The sequence below is a fragment of the Canis lupus genome, chromosome 4 (genome assembly GCF_003254725.2).
Source record: "Canis lupus dingo isolate Sandy chromosome 4, ASM325472v2, whole genome shotgun sequence".
Taxonomy (NCBI): Eukaryota; Metazoa; Chordata; class Mammalia; order Carnivora; family Canidae; genus Canis; species Canis lupus.
Window position 1 is genome coordinate 76575442 of NC_064246.1, and position 20440 is coordinate 76595881.

The window sequence follows — 20440 nt, forward strand, 5'->3', positions numbered from 1 at the left end:
AAGTAATATGCATAATGAGGTGCCCTTATATTTATATTTATAATTCCTCGTAATTATATACCTTCGGTTCTTTCTGTGTTGCATGGTGGCAATTTGCCACTATTTTTTTTTTTTTTCCAGAGGAGAGGGAGCATATGGTCAGTTCCCTAGATCTGAAAATTCAGACCATACATACCCACTAATGAAATGATTTTGGAATTATGGAAATTGCTTCTTTCTCTCTAAAGACTAAAGCTGTGATTCCCAGCTCTGGTTTTACTGCCCTCCAGGGTAGCTTCAAACATCCCAGAAAGTGGCATGAAAATTTTAAGACAAAATTAATTTAAACTCATTCTAAATTAAAAACAAATGCATGCCAAATGGTGCTGTTAAAGAAATATTATCTTGATATCTGATAAATGTAATTTCTAACCTGAAAGTGTTCCATTCAATGCATACTGTGTACAGATGGGGACTAACTATATGGAGGCATGGTGTGGAAAAGAGCAGACCAGGAGGGAGAATTTCATTATTCTACAGAAAGCTCTTTTAACAGATTTTCTGATTAAGGCTTAACATAATTTCAGGACAATGTGAAAGAGGCAAAATTACAGTTTAAGGTTGACCCCTCTTTCCTGAGTTCCATTTGAACTATAGATACACCTCCGTGCAAGGATGAAAAATGTTTTGTCTCATATTCCTTTCACTTTTTGTTGTCTGTCCCATTAGTGCTTGAGTTGCTGTTCAGTCCTTACCTGATGTCATCTACCAGCTGTCTATTAAAGTGCTCATAAGAAACTTACTTCACTGCATCATTACCATACTTTTAAAAGAGTTATTGTGCCAATTAACTGGCCTTCGGGAGTAAAGACATTCTTTGGTAATCATGGCAGTCTAGGGGCACCTGGGTGGCTCAGTAGTTGAGTGTCTGCCTTTAGCTCAGTGTGTGATCCTGGGATCCTGGGATCCTGGGATCGAGTCCTGCACCAGGGAGCCTGCTTCTCCCTCTGTCTATGTCTCTGCCTCTCTCTGTGTGTAGCTCATGAATAAATAAATAAAATCTTAAAAAAAATCTTGGCAGTCTGATCATAAATATTTTTGCATTATTTTTTCTATTCTGTTCCCTCTGCTGAAGTTCAGCATAATTTCTTTTGAACCCAAAGGCATGTTCTTTCCTTTCCTATGGCTCTATAAGTTATTTGCCTGATTTTTTTTTAAAGATTTTATTTATTTATTCATGAGAGAGAGAGAGAGGCAGAGACACAGGTAGAGAGAGAAGCAGGCTCCATGCAGGGAGCCCAACGTGGTTCTCGATCCCAGGTCTCCAGGATCACACCCCAGGCTGAAGGCGGCGCTAAACTGCCGAGCCATCCGGGCAGTTTATCTGAGGTCATCTTTGCCTCATCTTAAATGGGACTTTTTTTTCTTAACTTAAAATATCTTTAGGATTGTTTCAAAGTAATTTTTATGTTTATAGTTCACACAAATCTTATATTCACTGTTCCATTTATTTGAAATCAAAGTATAACCACTTACTTTCCTTGACTCATGAGTAATTTCTCTAGCAGTGGGGAAAAAAAAAGCTAAGATTTATTTAAAATTTTTCCTGCTTCATTGATATATAATTCATATATAACTGTGTATTAGTTTGAGGTATATGGAAAGGCTAAGATTTAGATTTCACAACTGCTTAAAGTTGTATTTAGAGCAAATTGGTGATGTTTGGGACAGTGGAGCCTGGGTATGTCAGTATGAACCTCAGTTAACAATTTGATTAAGATGTGAAAAAATGTAAGTAAACAAGGTCATTATGCTTCTGTACCTCAGCCGACTAGATGCTGAGGCCCTGGTGGATCAAAGACTCTTCTAGTGGTAGATTTCTATGCTTTTTGTTTTAGAAAATAGGGAAACAGGTTTCATCATAAACCTAAAACTTTCAAGGGGAGTAAAGAATGGAGTGATAAAGGATGAATACTTTTTAATAAATGCTGAAATTTTTTCTCATCCCGATTTTAAAGTATTCTTATTATTAGCACTATTTGATATAAACATCTTTTTTTTTTAAAATTTTTTATTTATTTATGATAGTCACACAGAGAGAGAGAGAGAGAGAGGGGCAGAGACACAGGCAGAGGGAGAAGCAGGCTCCATGCACCGGGAGCCCGACGTGGGATTCGATCCCGGGTCTCCAGGATCGCGCCCTGGGCCAAAGGCAGGCGCCAAACCGCTGCACCACCCAGGGATCCCCTGATATAAACATCTTGATGCAATTGAAGTCTACTTTAGTATTATGGAAGGGGCATAACAGATATTTTTGTTCTTTTTTTTTTTTTTTCTTTACGATTTTATTTATTTAAGAGAGAGAGAGAGATGGGGAGAGTAAGCAAGCACAGCAGGGGCGGGGCAGCCAGAGAGGGAGAAGTAGGCTCCCCACTGAGAAGGAAGCCCAACATGGGGCTCCATCCCAGGACTGGGATCATGACCTGAGCCAGTGTCAGACACTTAACTGACTGAGCCACCCAGGTGCCCCAATATTTCTGTTCTATAACAAAAAAGATTCATTGCATGTGGAATTGTGTGTGATGATTTGACTCCCCCTGTAACCAAGGTCTTTAAAGGAAAAAACATTGAGAAGAAATGCAAATGACACGTGAGACAGAGACACTTGGTTGAATGGTCTGTGGAAACTGTCCAGTGTGGAATGATGCAGCTGCATTTCCCAGTTCCTTTGCCCTCAGAGGTGGGCCTCTGTGACTAGTTCTCAATAGTGAAGCATAAGAGAAGTGACTTCCAGACCCGTGTGATTGAGAAACAGATGGGTCATGGCCATAGTCTCTTTCAGTATCCACCGGGTGAATGAAGAGAACTCCTGGGATCTAGAAGAGGGCAGCATCCTAAGGGAGACAGAAGAAGTATGGGCACTGAGTGGCCATGTGGAAAACTCCCCAACCAAGACCACCCTCACTAATTGTCCTGCAAAAAATAAACTTTTGTTGTGTTAGGCCACAGAAAAGTTGAGGTTTATCTATTACAGCAGCTAGCATTTACCTTGACAAATATGATATGAAAAATATATTCTAGTTATGAGACACTCCGCACAAATCATTTGTAGGATGGTCAACAGTAGGAGGAACAGAAATGAATATACACTTACTGTATATCTCTTCAGTTCTAGCACTTGGAAAATATTCTAAAATAATCCCCAAATCTCTAATTTCATTGATCATCTTTTTAAGTGAGTGTATCTGAAAGGTTTTAATGAACTTGTTGAAAGACTAAGAGCTTTGAAGGTCTTTTATTTAGAGGATTATAGTACAGTGGGTCATCCAAGTGTGTGCTTATCATTTATGTAATACCTCAAGCCCACGGTTCAAATGCACAGCATGGAAAGGTTTACCTTTGGCCATATATTAGCATTAATTGTTTGGATATTGTACAGCACAATATAATATTATTATTATGAGATACTTCAGGTTATTTACATGTCATAAGAACTAGGGATGCCAATGCACTAGACATCAATACGTAATAGAGAAAAGGACTTAACATGCTCTAATATTCTAAATTTCACCGTTTTCAAGCATGGAGATTTCTCTCTCTCCCTTCTCTTCTCTCATATAATTCTATGGAGACTTGATAAGACTTCAAATTCCAAAATGTTCCATCTGCAATATGACATGATAGTAAATATTAAGAAGCATAATTCTTATTTTACTTACCTGCATTCAAATGTGTGATAGTTTTGAATACTTCTGGAGGTTTCGGATAAATTTTACTTTAGATACTACATCAGGAAAATTTTGATGTTGATCACAGATGGGACTATCATATTTATAACTCAATTGTAATTCAATCATTACTTTGGGGACAGAAAGTCCTCCAGGGAGAGTCACACGTTTACATGATGTATCCCAATGCTCAGCTGGGTATTTGTAACGCTGTTTCTATCAAGAGATGTGTAAAATCACAAACGACTGGTCAACTCCCTATTGGATGCAACTGAGAGGCCTTATGAATTCCATTTTCCACTTATTAAAATTTAATGCTCTAATATTAATAGAGGCTGTGAACTGGGGTTTTGCTAAGATTTTCAGATGAGAATCTGAAATTGGGCCAGGCTTAAGCTGGTACCCAGGATTTTGAAGTTGGATCCTTCTCTTTTTATTTCTAGTATGCACTTTTTTCCCTCTTAAACTTCACTGTTCCTTTTTCACTGTATCCCTCTTACATCCTCTCTTGGTGACCAGTCTTTATGTCGTGTGTGGTTCTGTTTTCTGTTATCTCAGAGGGAGACAGTTTATATCTTTGTCCGTAGCTTCCTATTCTATTCCTCTCTCATCATCACTTCTTGCCTGGATTACTGCAATAGCCCTCTGACCGGGTCTCTCCTCAAATTCAATCTTCTTTCTTTCTAGTTTGTTCTCCAGATCGTATCTAGTATAATGCTCTAGAATTGCACATCTCTTCATGGCTTTCCCTACTTATAACCTTTCAATTTTTTTGCCACTGTTCTCAGGATAAAGTCCAAAGTCCTTGCAATGTTACAGGGTTTGGATTTGAGGTCCGGCCTGCTAGTTATGACTACGTGACCTGACCTAGTTATATCTCAGTTTCATTACACAGTTAGTCCCCATTATTTGCAGTAGTTCTGTTCTGGCAAGTTGTTGTGAACACTGCATTAGTGAATACTGAACAATCACTCACAGGGAGAGTACAGGGTTAGGTTCCTGTGAGCCTCTGGTCATATATTTCCATCAATGGATCAATATATAACCTTGTTTTATGTTTATTTCTACTTAAAGACGGCTTGCTTAATACATATTATTGATTGATTAACATTGAACTCCTGGCCAGCAGCATTCTAACATGCCTAAATGAAGCTTACCTAACACATGTATTTTTCTCTGTATGGCACATCACAGCCTTCTAGCACTGGACACTAGACAGCAATTCAGCACTATTCCTGGAGGCCATTTAAAATAGTGAAATAACCAACATAGCACAATATGCAGAAAACAGGGCACTAAATAGACTTGAGAAGGATACTTGTTTATAGAGCTGAAACATCACCTTGTTTGACTTCAGCTAGGAACGGGCTCCTGTCAGGTGACTCAAAATTTTCACTACTCCACTACTCCACACATGAATGACCACAAAAGTACGTAAGCATTGATTTAGGGGTTACAAATAAATTTTAGTGAGTAGGGAAATGTACAAATAAGGAATATGTGAATAATAGGATTAGCTGTGCATTAAAAAGAATATTCTATAGCAAACACTTAGTTTCTTGCCCTCCATACTCAGTTGGCTGATTTCTAATTTTGAAGGAGTTGTGTTCGCTGTTTCTTCTGTGGCCATGTGCTCAGGGAGGAGGCCCTAGACCCCTACTAATTCATAACCATCTGAACCAGTCACTTTACCAGTGAAAGGTATGGGGGGTGGGCATGTGACCCAGTGTAGCTAATGAGCTCTGAGGGACGGGAAAGGAGCAGTGAGCTGCAAAGCTTCTCAGAGAGATTTTCCTGCTGACAAAAGGACACAGACACCTCTTCTCCTTTTCTGTTGGAAGTTTTTGTACCTTCCTGGAACAGCAGATAACAGGGATGGCCTCTAAAACTGTGAAGACAAAGTTGATATACTAAGTATAACCCAAAGAAAATTTCAACAAAATCTAGGTTTTGGAGGACATTGCTGAAAAACAGAATTAGCCAATGAAGCTTTCTTGATACGTGAGCTAATTAACTTTATGCCAGTTTGAGTAGGTTTTGTGTATTAATTATTTGAAACCGGGATCCCTGGGTGGCGCAGCGGTTTGGCGCCTGCCTTTGGCCCAGGGCGCGATCCTGGAGACCCGGGATCGAATCCCACATCGGGCTCCCAGTGCATGGAGCCTGCTTCTCCCTCTGCCTGTGTCTCTGCCTCTCTCTCTCTCTCTCTGTGACTATCATAAATAAATAAAAAAAAATTTAATTATTTGAAACCTAAAACATCCTGGTAATGTGCTTTATCTTTCATAAGGCTGAGGTTAGGAATGAGTGGGATAAAAAATAAATAATATACATATATGTGTATATACACATGCCTTCTTTGTTATATTTCTATAGGTATGGAAGGAGAGTGTGAGTTAAAGACTAAACTATCCAATATTTTTTGTCAGTGTTTCAAATTAATAGTAAAATGAGCTGATTCAAAACCTTTTAAGGTATTTTATTTCAAGGTTTTTGCTTAGAATTACGATTCCCTTAGTTCTCTTTTCCCTCTTGGCCATTTGTAACTCAGCTGTTCACTTTTTTATTATATAAGGCATTGGTCAATACTTTATTTTTTATTTCTTTAAAGATTTTATTCTAAGTAATCTCTACACCTAATGTGGAGCTTGAACTCCTGAGATCAAGAGTCGCACACTCCATCGACTGAACCAGTCAGGCAACCCGGTTAACACTTTAAATTGCTGTATCATGATTATTATAAAATTGTCACAATATTACTAACAAATCCATCATGCTGTGAGTTAGAGAGGCCCCATATTGCAGGGGGCTTTCTGAATCTACCAAGTGAAGAGTAGCAAGTTTTCAGAAATTGAAATTTATGCATAAAAACATTGACAGACTTCACCCTCAGCCATTTTTTTTATTCATTCAACTAAGTATTTATTAAATCTACAGTTATCAGAGCATGGGCTGGGTTGCAAAGTGCTGTAGCAGATATGCATTATGCGTCTAAGACATAAAATACTTGGCATGGCCTAGGCTGTAAAGTTTTGGAGACCACAGGGTGCTTTTCAACCATCGTTGTGTTGTCCATGCCACCAAATCTAGAAACTTTAATACAATAAGCCCTCAATAAATACTTGTCCAGTAATGGTCAGTTGTTAGGTAGAACGTGTGTGCTTGCATCTGCTCTCTCTTTCTATCTTTCTCTCTCTCTCTCTCTTACACACACACACACACACACTCACTCTTATGTAGAACTACTATTTGCCAAAAGAATGTATGAGCCTTTCCTCTACCCAATTTTTAAATAATATTGATTTCTCTGCGTTCTAGTATTTCCTCAAGCTAACACACTTCTCCATTAATTACACACCCCAAACCATCTAAGAAGTGTCATTTGTCCAGCTTCATAGAGTGCTCAGTTACTTCATGACACTGTCATATCTAGTGGTTCATAGGCGATAGCATTTGGTGACTTTATGATTTCACTTTCCCAAGAGGCCTGATGAAGCCACACCATTCAGCGAGGATTTGCAGTGCTGTCATCTCTTGTGAGTGTACACTGGGACCTTGAGCTAATGTTCTTTAACTTCCAAATGATTTCTCTGAGATATTTCTAGAATTCTGACAAGTAGTCTAATATGCAGTTATTTTTTTTCTTACAGATCATGCATTCAAGCGTCTAAAATAAAACCATTTTCCCTCTTCGATGTAGTATTTAGTTTTCTTTTAAACATTTAAGCCTAATATTTTCACTTTGCCATTTTCAAAGTGCATTGCAATCAGTATTGACACAGGAATTGTCATGTTATTCTCTGTAAACCATGTACAATAAAACTAAGAAAATTCTATTCAGACCTCCCTCAATCATAATGATCTTAACGTAAAATGTGAATTTATTTAAACTGTTTTAGGGTGCTATGTAAATGTTTTTACTATTAACTACTATGTCAAATCCTCATGACTGCTGAAAACCTCACTATAATAATAAATAGCCATTTTTAATGGAAAAGTGCATCTTTTAAAATATACACAGCTTAGATTTTAAAATGAAAGAATAAGTGGCCTTTTAGAGATTTGTAGGGGTAGTTGATTTATGTTATTTTGAATAAGCATGCAGTGGTGATGGCTGACTTTGCTGCCTCCTTTAGGATGCTCATGTTTCTCTGTGAGATGATGTGTTAGGGTACTCTAAGTTAAGTCGCAGTAAAAAAATCTAAAATCTCAGTGGACTAATACCACGGGAGTTTATTTCTCCCCTAGGCTATATGTTTATTTTGGATTGACAGAGGGAGGCACTGCTCAATGTGGTCACTCAGGAGTCAAACTAATGAAGGCTCCATCTGACCATCAGCTTCCCAGGGAAAAGAGAATGCAGCCTTAAAACTCCTCCAGAGAAGTGACACTTGTCCTTTGTACTTACCTCTCATTGTCCAAAGGAAGTCATATGACACAATAAACAGCCAGGTGGGCACGAAGGACAGCTCTCCCACAGAGTGGACAGAGAATTGTGAATAGCCCTAATTCATCTGTGAATAGCCTTAACTCATCATCATTGTTGATAACATTCACTGGAAATGCAATTGGAAAGAGGAGTTTGGGGCCATTTCCTGAATCTGTGTTTGCAAAGCAGACAAATGACTTTTATGTTTTTGTGGGTTGATATTTTTAATTGGGGGCATTGATGGGAAGACACTAAGAGAAATAAGCTTTAGGTGATGCAAGCTACTTTGCCCCATCTGTGTATTTCTTTGGGAAGTATAAATAATGCCTAACTGTGTGAGGGCAGTACATGAAGTACTGCATGAAAAACAGTGAGGTATCTGCGCACATCAAGTTAATCGTTTCCTTTACTTATATGCGTGAAGTTTAAAATAATCAAATGGTGATTTTTTTTGACATCAGCATCTACTGCTTTTATTATCTGTGATGGAATGATACAGTAAGATCCTTAACCTTGTTATAAGAAATGAGATAAAAAAAAAAAAAGAAATGAGATAGAGCCCCCCTCTCTTAGGTGCTCTCTTGACTTCTTTTGAAGACACATATACTCTTTCACTTCTGAACTGAGTACCATAAAAAAATCCTAATGGCAAGTCAACAATCATATGTTAAGTGTGTTTAATGATCACTTGATGTACTTGTATTTTTCTATTGGTGTCAGTTTTCTGACAGACTTCAAAAATTTAGAAAAGGAAAAAGAAAAAAAAAAAAAACAGAAACTAAAACAATGTCATGGCTACAAGTAAGAGTGGTTTTGGGGAAGGAATTAGAATGACCCTGTGTGGTAGGTAGGTTTTATTGTCCTGAGTACACATCAAAAGGCTATTTTCAAAACTGGTTTAGAGAAATATCAGGCAAAATAAAATAATTTTAATTTAGTATGAATTAAAAAAAAAAAAGAAACCCAAAACATGGGCATATGCTTTCTTGAACAGAGAAGCTTAGCATTAAATTGACCAATATGCCAATTGGAAAATAATGCCCTTAATGGAAGTATAATGACTAATGAGGTCAAGAAATGGATGTACTCTAATTATTTTCTTAATAAAGAACAGACCTTTATTCTCTAATTTCTTTTAATTTCAACAATAAAGATTTTTATACAATAGACAAAGGGCACTAGGCTAGGCTTCTGTTTTATAAAATGTCATTTAAAAGTCTTAAAAAGTTTTTAATAAGACTGTCTCCTACGTGCTGCATTTGTTTTTCAGCAACTTTGAAGCTTCAGAGGTGTTCTCTTTTGTTAGTGAGTTAGCTCCCCTGTTGGTTTATCACCACTTTATTAAGGCTTGTTCCTGACAGGAGCAGACTTCCTCCTAGTTGCACAAAGCAGGACCTGCACATGTTTGGTCCAAGGAGATAATCACTGGGACCTACAAGCTTCTACAGAGATGTATCTCTGCTCACAGCAAGAGAGGAAATAGGAAATGACTAGGGGCCAGTCTTGCTAAGCTGGAAAAATGAATTAGACACACTCCCAAATGGAATCTAAAAGCATTATAGTCAGAAAAAGGAGAAAGGGTATGTAAAAGATTGCTTACCATTCCCACCTGGGAACTGAAAAAAACATTTATGGCTGTATAGTACCTCCTGACAGTGCCAGGTTTCTTTTCAGTGATGTTAACCAGAAAGGGGTGTCACCACTGAATAGATGTTTTCATTATTTTGGTGGATTCTGTCTTTAAAATTTTAAAAATAGTTTAAATTATGAGATAAGGCCAGTATACTGGAAATCAAAATTAGTGAGCTTCACTGAAACCAGCATTTCCCCCTTAAAAATTTGTGAAATAAAACTGTACCTATAGCTCTGACCTCAGAGGCACTAGCCTTCTTAATATGTAGAGTAGTTTCATCTCACATGAGGTCTAGGAAAACAGAAATTACTACAATTGAGTTGCAAGCTTTATGTTCTTAAATCCTGTCATTATTTTGTCAAGTCATTGGAAGGGAAGCTGGAAAAGCAAATTTTATCTCCCAGAAAAAAGTAAATCTCCAACAATAGCTTCTGCGGGTCTTCATGTTACTCTAGTATGTTCGGTCATTTCATGTTTCTGTTTTCGTGGTAATGAATTAAGAGTTTGAAAGTCTGAAACTTAGTGCCAGGCACACATCCTCTCATTGGATGAATGCTTAGTTTGTGTTTATTTTTAATCATATTTGGTAAGGATATTTAGGAAATTACTTCCTTAGCCTGTTTGGGTATTTATTTTTATTGATTCTGAATACCAGAAATTCAAAAAGCAGGATGAAATGCTTATTCTCAGGAAGGTGTAGAGTCTATAATCAAATAAAGTGTAGACTAAACAACAACACAACCAAGGAAAACAGAATATGAGATGACAGAGACACCCTCCCCGCCCCAACTCCAGCATCTCAGGATAAAGCAGTCATTAGTGTTTACATCAGTTGATTAGGGTATGTAAGTAGGAGAGTTTTATGGGCCATTTACTTCCTCTATCTTCATCTCTTCTCCTCCTTCTCTTGCCTTTTCTCCTCCTTCTCCATAATGATAATTGCTAGTAATTCATGCAGAAAAGAAAGTTGATAAACAAAACCTAAATGAATATTAATCACCTTAATAGAAAATAATATTTTTGGACACACTAGAGATACAGGCATCAAGGGAACATTCTCCTGGGGAGCACTCTCAATGACCTTGCTTTGGGAGGGGGGATGTAATTGGCACTGGTGTCATAGCTTTGTATTAGGCTTATGTTTTATTCTCTGTACTTTTATTTTATTTTATTTTATTTTATTTTTTTTTGTACTTATATTTTAGAAGGCAGGCTGACCACTGTACATTTGGTGTCTGAACATGAGTTCTAATAAGGTTTAGAGTTTAAAAAATCAGTTTCTCAGCAAAATTACCATTTTCATTATTGAACATTATTATTATTTTTTTTTACATCCTGTTTCTACCGCAGTCAGGCTTCCAAAGGAATGAATAAATCAGTGCTGTGTTGTAACACATACATTCTTTAGCTCCTATAATAGGTTTTTTTTTTTGTCCTTAAAAGGTTTAAAAGTTTTTTGTTTCCACATCTTGGGTTGAAAAGTATTATCTAATCTTTATGCACGTCTTTGTTGACTCTCCTTAATTGAGTCAGTTTTAACACCTGAGATATGAGACATTTGTGTGGTCATGACTCTCAGGCAGTCGAATGTGTTCTTTCCCTTAGGTGATAACTCAGTGAGTGATGCGGGTTTCGACTCCAAATACAATGGTTGACAGCACAACATGTTTCAGCACCATTGCTCTTAAAAACCATTTTGGTCAAGGGTAGAACTTTTTAAAGATTAAAACAGATAATGTGGTATCAAAAGGTATTTTGCTGGTCAGCTAAAGTTCTTTGAGGATAGAATTATGCACCATAAACCTTATCCTCCTTTCCTGATGATTTTAAGATATGATTTTTACAGATGGATTAAATGTAGATTCCCTTTGTATTTGTAATACATATTCCAAATTACCACAGTAGATTTACTGTGCAATTTTTCTTGAACTCCAGGGATCTGAAGGCTGGCGTGGTCAAAGAGTGCTCTGATTATTAACATGCTTAATGTTGTAAGCCAGATGAAATAAGGAGGCTAGCAGAAAAGCCCAGCTTTCTTTGGAGACAGTGCACTATATCTTGCTTTAATTTGCTCCTTGGAGTCTTTGCATGCTATTGGTGATATACGTAAGACAAGGTTACAAAAAGGTCTTTGTACTCTTTCTCCAAGGCAGGATTTCTGCTTTATACTGAATTCCATAAATTTGGACTTCGTTAAATGCTTAAGTAGTCTGAAATTCACGAAGATATTACAGTCTGTTTATACTAAAGGTTTATAATCTGCCATTTAAAACTCTTAGGGCCAGAAATGCTTAAGAATTCAAGTTCCCACCTGCCCCTCAATTTTGGAAAGGTAATATTGTTCATATGCATACTATGTAATACTTATAGCAAGATCTGGGGCAAAACCTCACGATCCAACAGATTAATATTTTCCCAGCAAAGTTTAACATCCACAGTAAGATAAAGAGACTATGAATAACCTATCTTCAGTTCAGGTCAGATCTTTTTCACCAAAATTTATGGATGACTCCATTTTTTCAGAGCGTTTTAGATTTTGGGATTTCAGATAAGAGATTCTAGGTCTGTATAATTTTGTTTTCTGCTACAACTTGGCAGACTTTGTGAAGCTTTTAACTATCAATAAAAGGAGGCATTGTAAAATTGTTTTATTTATTTTTTATTCTTTAGATTTTATTTATTTATTCATGAGAGGCAGAGAGGGAGAGAGGGGCAGAGACACAGGCAGAGGGAGAAGCAGGCTCCATGCAGGGAGCCTGATGTGGGACTCGATTCTGGGACCCTGGGCTCACGCCCTGAGTCAAAGGCCCGACACTCAATCGCTGAGCCACCCAGGCATCCTGTAAATTGTTTTAAAACCTCAAATGCTTATAATATCTAACATATCTGGAAGCCTTTGGTATTCTAGTGTTGTTGATATAAAGACAGTGCAGTATTGCTGATAACTAATTTAAACCAGATCAATATTTGCTTCAGTTATAAAGATGAGATCAAATTATATTTTTAGATTTTACAAAATTTTCATTAGAAACATTGAATACTGCTATACACATAATCACATCCCTCCCCCAGCTCTCTTGATTCCATTCCCACTTCCCTACTTCAGGAATTTCCCTTCTGTAGTTACTCTCTTTCCTTCTTGGATTGTTTTGGGTCATTTTGTTCTTGATCATTCATATCAACTTATGGGCTTGCTTTAGATTATTCTGCGTTAAAAAAAATTTGCGATGAGATTTAAAGTTGCAATTTCAGTTGAGGACCATAATGAAATAGATGCTGCATTCCGAAGCAGGTGCTAAATCATACGCAGAATCTAGAGGAGTTTTAGGGAAGTGGTTATGTGACCCTTGAATACTACACTCAAAATGTGAGTAAAAAAAGTCAGATATAAAAGCAGGGATTTGGAGAAGATTTCTTTGAAGAGCAGCCCATGTGAGATGAATCTTTCTCCTCCTTCTACTGTCCCTCATCTAAGATGTGTGAAAAGATATTCAGAGAGTTGGCTTGGAGAATATGATGATTTCTTAATGAACCTAGAGTGTGACCCCAAACTGAAAAAAAAAAAAAAAAAAAAAAACTTAACAGGCAGAGATGGAATGGTTTAGAAAACCAAAGTGAAAAAACTTTGATGCTGCCTAAATTCTTTTTTTTTTTTTTTTTTTTAAAGATTTAATTATTTGAAAGAGAGAGATTGCAGGGTCAGGGGGAGGAGCAGGAGCAGAGGGAGAGAGAAACTCAGGCAGATTCCCGGCTGAGCAGGAAGCCCAACGTGGGGCTCAATCTCAGGACTCTGAGATCACGACCCTGGGAACATGACCTGAGCCCAAATCAAGAGCCAGACGCTTAACCGACTGAGCCACTCAGGCACCCCAATGCTGCCCAAACTCCAAGTATAATCCCAGGGTCTATTTGGGCAAAGAATTCAGGAGAGTCTCTTGTGGGTTTGTTGGGGTCATAAGTGAGAAGAGGCTGCTCTGGAATCGCTGCAGATTTGACCTAATAGAATCATCTTTAGAGGATTGAAAAGGTTTCACCAGATAAGAAGCTGGAGATGGTGTGAGGTGAGATGAAGGAACTGCTAGAAATGGAGTATGTGTTCCTCTGATCTAGGGAAATACAGGTGAGAGGCCACAAGTATTGTGAGGTCACCCAGGAACCCATGAAAAAGTTCCACAGAGGAGACAACTTTAAACTTCCATTGAGCCAAAGAGCACAAAGCCAGCTGATAATAGCACTGGCATGTGGGCTCTTTCCTATGCTCCTCATCCGCCTTCCTTTCTGTCTCCTTCTTCCACCCTCCAACCCCAGAAAGGATGAGAAAGAACAGCCAGCCATGAGAGGGGGAGGTAAGTAAGAGAGAATAAACTCACTTAATTCCCTAATATTTCTTATATCACCCAAGGAATTTACAGGTTGTTATTTCTATGGACATGACTGGATTTAAGCTTAGATCTCTATCTACAAAATTTCCACAAAACTGTAATTTATAAATGTCTTTCCTTTGAATGAAATTGGAGGCTTTGACTCTTATATGGTATAGGACATTTTAACTATCAAGCTGACATCAAGTTTAGTGATTAAAGGTAGGAGTTGGGAATTACTAAGAATAATTAGAAAAGTCATGGGATTGCCTGAATTTTCATCCAGGGAAAGGAGAAGCAAGTAATCCCTGAGTAGATTTTAGGTAAAATCTATAAATAGGTAAAAAAATAATTTTGATCCTGTTTACCTCCTCTGAGTCTTTTTTGGATGAATTCAATGGTTTCAGATTTTATCACTTCTCTGTTTCCTTCCAGTCGGTGCCCATTTTTTTTTTTTATTTTCTATAGAACAAAACTCTGCTTCCTTATTGAAGAAACATTTACCTAGACGCGCTGCCTTTCCTTCCACACCTCTCATTCATAATGCGGTTCCTTCAAAAAACTGTGGTCATTTCTGTCACTCCAGGGAAATATCACCAATGACTTACCTCTTGCTAAATCCAACATACACTTTTCCCTTTATTCTTTCTTACTGAACCTCTTAGCAGTGTTAGACCTAGCCGATTACCCTATCTTTTTGGAAATAGACTTGGTTTCTGTGACAGACATTAACCTTATTTCCTTTTTCTCCTTGCGACATCTTTTTTTCAGGCTCCTTATTGACTCCTCCACTCTCCACTTCTATGTTGATGTAGCCCATGGCTCGGCTACGGGTTCTATCTCTTCTCTGCACATCAGATGACTGCTTTAGGGCCATTGCTTTGTATCATTCATAGGCTGATGACATACAAGTTTATATTATCAAACCTGACCTTTCCCTTGAACTATGGACTGTATATTGTTATTATCTGGATGTCTAATGGATGCTCCAAATTTGTCCATCAGGCAGTTTTCCCTCAAATCTCTTCTCTCTGTCTTGCCCATCTTAGTAAACGGCACCACCATTTACTCATTGTCTTGGACCAGAAACTTAGGAGTTGTTACTGTCCCCTTTTCTTTTCCCACATCTAAGCCGCCACCATCATGCCTTACCAGTTTTATTTTCAGTATTCATTGTGAATAGAGAATCTACCTCTACTGCAACAGTCCAGGTGAAGGATTATATTTTTAGATTATTCTGACAGATGTATGAAAAATAGATGGTTGAGGACAAGAATGAAATATTCCCAGCGTACTCTTATAGGGGTCTGAACCTTACCTCAAACACTGATGCAAAGTACACTCCCCTTGGTGACTGTGACCTAGATAGACTTGCCTCCTCTTGTTCTTGACACATGCCAAACTCTTTCCTAACTCGAGGCCTTTGTATTTGTTGGTCCTCCTGTCTAGACATTTTTTTGTTTATATATTAGTTTACTTGCTTATTTCTTTTTTCTTGCTCTTTTCAACTAGGGTGTAATATATGCTGTCTTTCCTGTTCAGCTCTATATTCCTAAAGCTATGGAAAACCAGTATGCAGTAATTGCATGTCAATATTTTTGAGTGAATGAAAGAATGTAAGTATTTAAGGCTTACAATATAACTAGGAAAAAAAAAATCATGCTGTGATAGAAAGAGGCTGGGAGACCTGTGTCTACTCCTGAGTCCTGACTCAGCTACTCTGACGAACAGAATGAAAAAAACTTCTCCATGTATTTTTTCTTTACTCCTAAACATGCAGCTTCTTGTGTCCATTAACACAAATGACAGCCCACGGAAATAAAAATGTAGGACATGCATTTCCACATTGAGTTCAATACAGCAAAAAACACTTATAATTTTAAGCAAATGGTCTCTCCTCAGTAACAGTGCCCTTTTGATAAAATTTTACTCCACAGGAAATCCATTACAATAAATATCTGTTCCAGTATCTGTCCATTTAGCAATAATTCTCTTTATGCTTGATGCCTCTTCCCTGATGAACTGTCCTAGGGACCCTCCTCTGCTTCCCTCTGAGATTTCCAGAGTTTCAACTCTGCTTCTGAGTACTTGCTGTTGTCATGGTAGCTTGCTAATTTTGCTTATATTTTTTCCCCCATATTTTCCCACAACCTTTGAAAAGACCAAGCTAAAGATGTGCCAAAGGCTATTTCTGACTTAATGTTGTAGGCATGAAAATATTTCTTTTCTTAGCCTGTTGAAAAATGTTAAATGGTTGTCTCAGCGTCATTGATTGAGACTATTTGTTTATTCCCAGGGCTGAAAGTTAAGGCCATTCTATTTTGATAGAACTATTTATTTAAAACAAGCTTGAAATCAAAGCCATCTCATACAGTATGCAGGGAATGCTGTTTAACCCAAGTAATCCCAAAGTAAATAATTTATTGGATTACTCGGTGGGTTGAGAAATGAAGGTAGGATTTGGGTGTATTTGGTTTGCCTTTTTCGTTTTAATTACTCACTAAATAACTGCATGTGTTGTGTGAGTTTAGAAAAAAACAAAGTCTTCTTGGAAGAAGACGTTATCCCAGTGGTGACTTTGAGTGGTCCTGAGAAAGAACAGATCCCCTGGAGCAAGGGCAGCCCTGCTATCCATGGCAACATCTTGGCCACACTTGGATCTAATACCTAGCTTTGCCATCAACATCTGTGTGGCTGCAAGAAAACCATTTAACCTCTCGGTGCTCCAGTTTATAAAGCAAGAAAAAAAATCTTTCAGGTCTCTACTGGCTCTGAGATTGAGCCATTCTCTCTGAGACCAACCAAAATTTACAGGATTGAGGCAACTACATGGCATTTTAGCCAGGGCTGAGAGACCATAATGTGGACTTTTGTGCAACTCATGACATGGATGGCTGACTCCCTTCCTTTTTTATATCAAGCATTTGCTTCATTTTAAGCTGAAAAAAAAAAGTTGTTTGTGTGTGTGTGTGTGTGTGTGTGTGTGTGTGTTTTCTTTTAAGGGGAACATGCTACAGATCTTGTACCAAAGTTGTTTTACTCTTGTGGATAAAAAAATACAATACGAATTCTTGTTCCTTATTCTTGCTTTTTCAATGAGTTTTTGGATCACTAATATTTTGTTGTCAATTAAAAGTACATCTCTCCAGGCCCAGATGTTCATGGACCCATGCTGGTTACACACCCTGCTTCTTTGGTGGTCAGGCTCCTGTTATTATGCCCTGAGAAACAAGGCTTGCTTATTTATTTATTTATTTATTTATTTATTTATTTATTTATTTATTTATTTATTTATGAATCCTGATCATTTGCTCTTTCTAATAAAAAGAAAGAAATAGCCTAACTAACAGAAAAGACTTAAGTAGACTATAAGAAGGAGCTTATTGACCCTGGGTAATAAAAAGCTGGCATGAAATGCTAGGAGTTGTAGATGGACCATCAGGAACCACCTGTTTGGGAGGATTTAAATATTTAATCAACTCAATGTAAAGACTTCAATTAGAGTGTCCAGGAGCACAGTTACTGGTCTACCAACTCCCAGCCTCCTTCAGTCTGGAAACCCTTGGAAATGTATGTGAAGCAGGTAGTTTAGGCCAAATTAAAGGCAATAGATTTATAGAGCTCGTTACACAAAAAGCACACGGTTAAAATATTGTCAGATGAGTTTAAATGAATTTATGGGTGAAGATGCATTACACATTAATAAAGGGAACCATGGACCTTTGAAAGAGATACCTGATCTAAGAAACGCTCCTGATTATGGCCTCAAATATTTTGAAATTGACAACATGCACAAAATGTACCTTGTTGCCACTCTCAGAGAGAGCACATCAGACTAACTGGCTCATTAATTTGACCTATTATGGCATTTCTTATGATCTTACATTCCTGTGACCTCCTTGAAGGCTCGTTTGGCCTTGAAGCACCACAAGGTGAAAAAAAAAATCTCAAAATTAATCGAGAAGTTACCCAGAGTGCTTTTACATAAGCTTAGCAAATTGTCAGCTTATCCTTGAAAGAATGGCTTCTCCCAGAATCTTTTTCCCTATGACAGTGGCAAAGGGGAAGAGAGGGTTTGTGAAATTGCTGCCAGAGGCTGGGCTTCCTCCCTAATTCTTGTCTATCCTTGAGCCAGACACAGGAAACTGTTGAGTTCAAATATTTAGATAAACTCAGATGAAGGAACACAAATCTACTCATTCCTTAGGGTTTCAAGGTAAGGCTTGATTAACTGGACACAATGGACAAATCAGGTGTTTTTCATTACTAGTCAGAAAATGAAAACTGACTCAGCCTAAAGTAAGGAAATCCACCTGAGGCAATGAAGGCAGTGCAAAATGTATGTTATTTCAAAATTTTATAATCTTAAAGGTGTGGTCTCTTGAATGTGTGTGATCTAATGAGAAAGTAATTAGTTACCTAGGAGTGTTTACTTTGACTTACGTCTCAGGTACAGAACATTTTACAGCCAAAATAAATAAATTGAAACAGTAGTAACGTTCACTGTGAGTAGACCTGTTTTGATGAAAAGCACCAGTATACAAACTGTTTTCTTAGAAGGTGGACACTTCCTCTTGAGGTGGTGGATTCTTTCACCTAGTCTTTATGTCTGAAAAATTAATACTTGTTCTGCAACTATAAACCCGCCTGTACATGACAGCAGCTCTGCCAACATTGTTTGAGTCATTAGAGGAGTCGGCCAGTTGTTCTCCTGTCCTTTCTGCGTGGCTGAATTTTCTTAATGACCAATTCATTGTGTGTCTTCAAGCATGACACCTGAAAAGCTGTGATCTCTTTAATGAAGGATCCATTAGTCTTTCAAGAATGTGAACATGTGAAGTTGAAAAACCTATTCAATAAGGTATCTCCTTGAAAGAACTCTAATCATGCTGTGAAGTACATTTACACAAAATATAACTTCTTCATGCATGTTTAACTGAGCAGAATGGTTTTTGGAGTCACATTAGCTGACCCTGCGAACACGGGCTCAGTTTCTCTAAATACTTTCCATTTTCATAAAATTGCTAAAATGCCACTTCTCTCTTCCATCTGCATCTATATATAGCAGAGCGTTCTATCTTAGAACATAGGCCATTGTACAGTCCTCTTTCTGCGTTCTTTGAACCTTGGCAGCACACTATCTCCAAGATTCCACGATCACAGACAGTCCCCCTGCTGTTGTGGGCAATGTACTGCTTTATACAAATCTTTCTGGTGCCATTGGAAGTGACTCCCAGGAGACAAAGCCCAAGAATGACCCTGAGTATTACCTTTTTGTATATCCACTTCCGCATTTCATCTTTGCAGTTCTAAACCTATTCAAAGGTCTTTCTGTTTGAGCTTCTAAAATTTAGCATATCCTCTGCTGAATCTAGACAGAAAAAGATGTAATTATAATACACGAACCATTCTTGCTCTGCACATTAACACAGTAATAGAAAATAGAAGTTTTTCAATACAAAAAATAGGTTTTTGCTCTTATTTCACATATTTAAAAATAATGCAATATATCAGGAATTAATTTTAAGGTAGTCAAGTGTGATTCATCACCATTAAGTCACTTTTACCAAGGAAAATAACTCGATATACTTTCTATATCATAGGAGAAGAAATAAAGTATATTTCATTTTAACACAGAAATACAATTTTGTCCTGCAGTATAATTGGATTAGTGATATAGGAAGGTATCTCCTAATAGGGTTTTATTATATTTTTCCCTAAAGTTGCATAGTAAGTATCAGCTTCCACAAAGGCACTTACCTGCAAAATCATCTGAATAGTTCCTTCTCTGAGTATAGCCCGTAGTTTCCCTTGAATATGTTCACTTGGGAGATTCCTCGTCTACTATTAACTTTTACGGAATATTTGGATATTGATTATTTGAAAAGAATTGGAGTTAATAAAGAATTCAGTAAGCAAAGACGTGGTCTATTAACTAATTTCTCCTAGTCAGGAGAGGTTGAAGCTAATGGTTTTGATTACATGTCAGGTGAAAGTACTACAAATGCTCCTAGAGCGAGGGTCTTGCATGAGCTGATCACCTTGGATGCAGACATGTCTGGGCACGTCTGCAACCCTGCAGAGTCCTGCCCACTCACTGCATGAGGTACAGAGGAAGTTTCCTGGGAGAGAATGCCTTCTGAGGTCAGAAGAAGGGAAGCAGTCAAGCTTAACTCAATAACAAAGACTTAATCTTCAGAAGGAAGCAGGGAGTTTGAATTCAGCATGGAGTCTTGTTTGCAGCTGATGTGTTTTCCAGTCTAGACCCCCGTGGACTCCTTCCTGTGGGTTGTGAGTCCTGTGAGGTGCA

General features: G+C 37.7%; 1 long non-coding RNA gene across 2 annotated transcripts; it reads right to left on the reverse strand.

Annotated features, from left to right (window-relative positions):
- Window positions 1-2209: 2209 nt before the first annotated feature.
- LOC112652740 (uncharacterized) lies at window positions 2210-20226 on the reverse strand. 2 transcript variants are annotated; one of them, XR_003131660.3, is made up of 3 exons: window positions 19891-20226; window positions 19401-19501; window positions 2210-2873 (listed from the first exon to the last, which is right to left on the reverse strand). It is a non-coding gene; the product is annotated as an uncharacterized LOC112652740 (long non-coding RNA). The 2 variants fall into 2 exon arrangements; XR_007410425.1 differs by lacking the exon at window positions 2210-2873 and adding an exon at window positions 10506-10711.
- Between the last annotated feature and the right edge of the window lie 214 nt (window positions 20227-20440).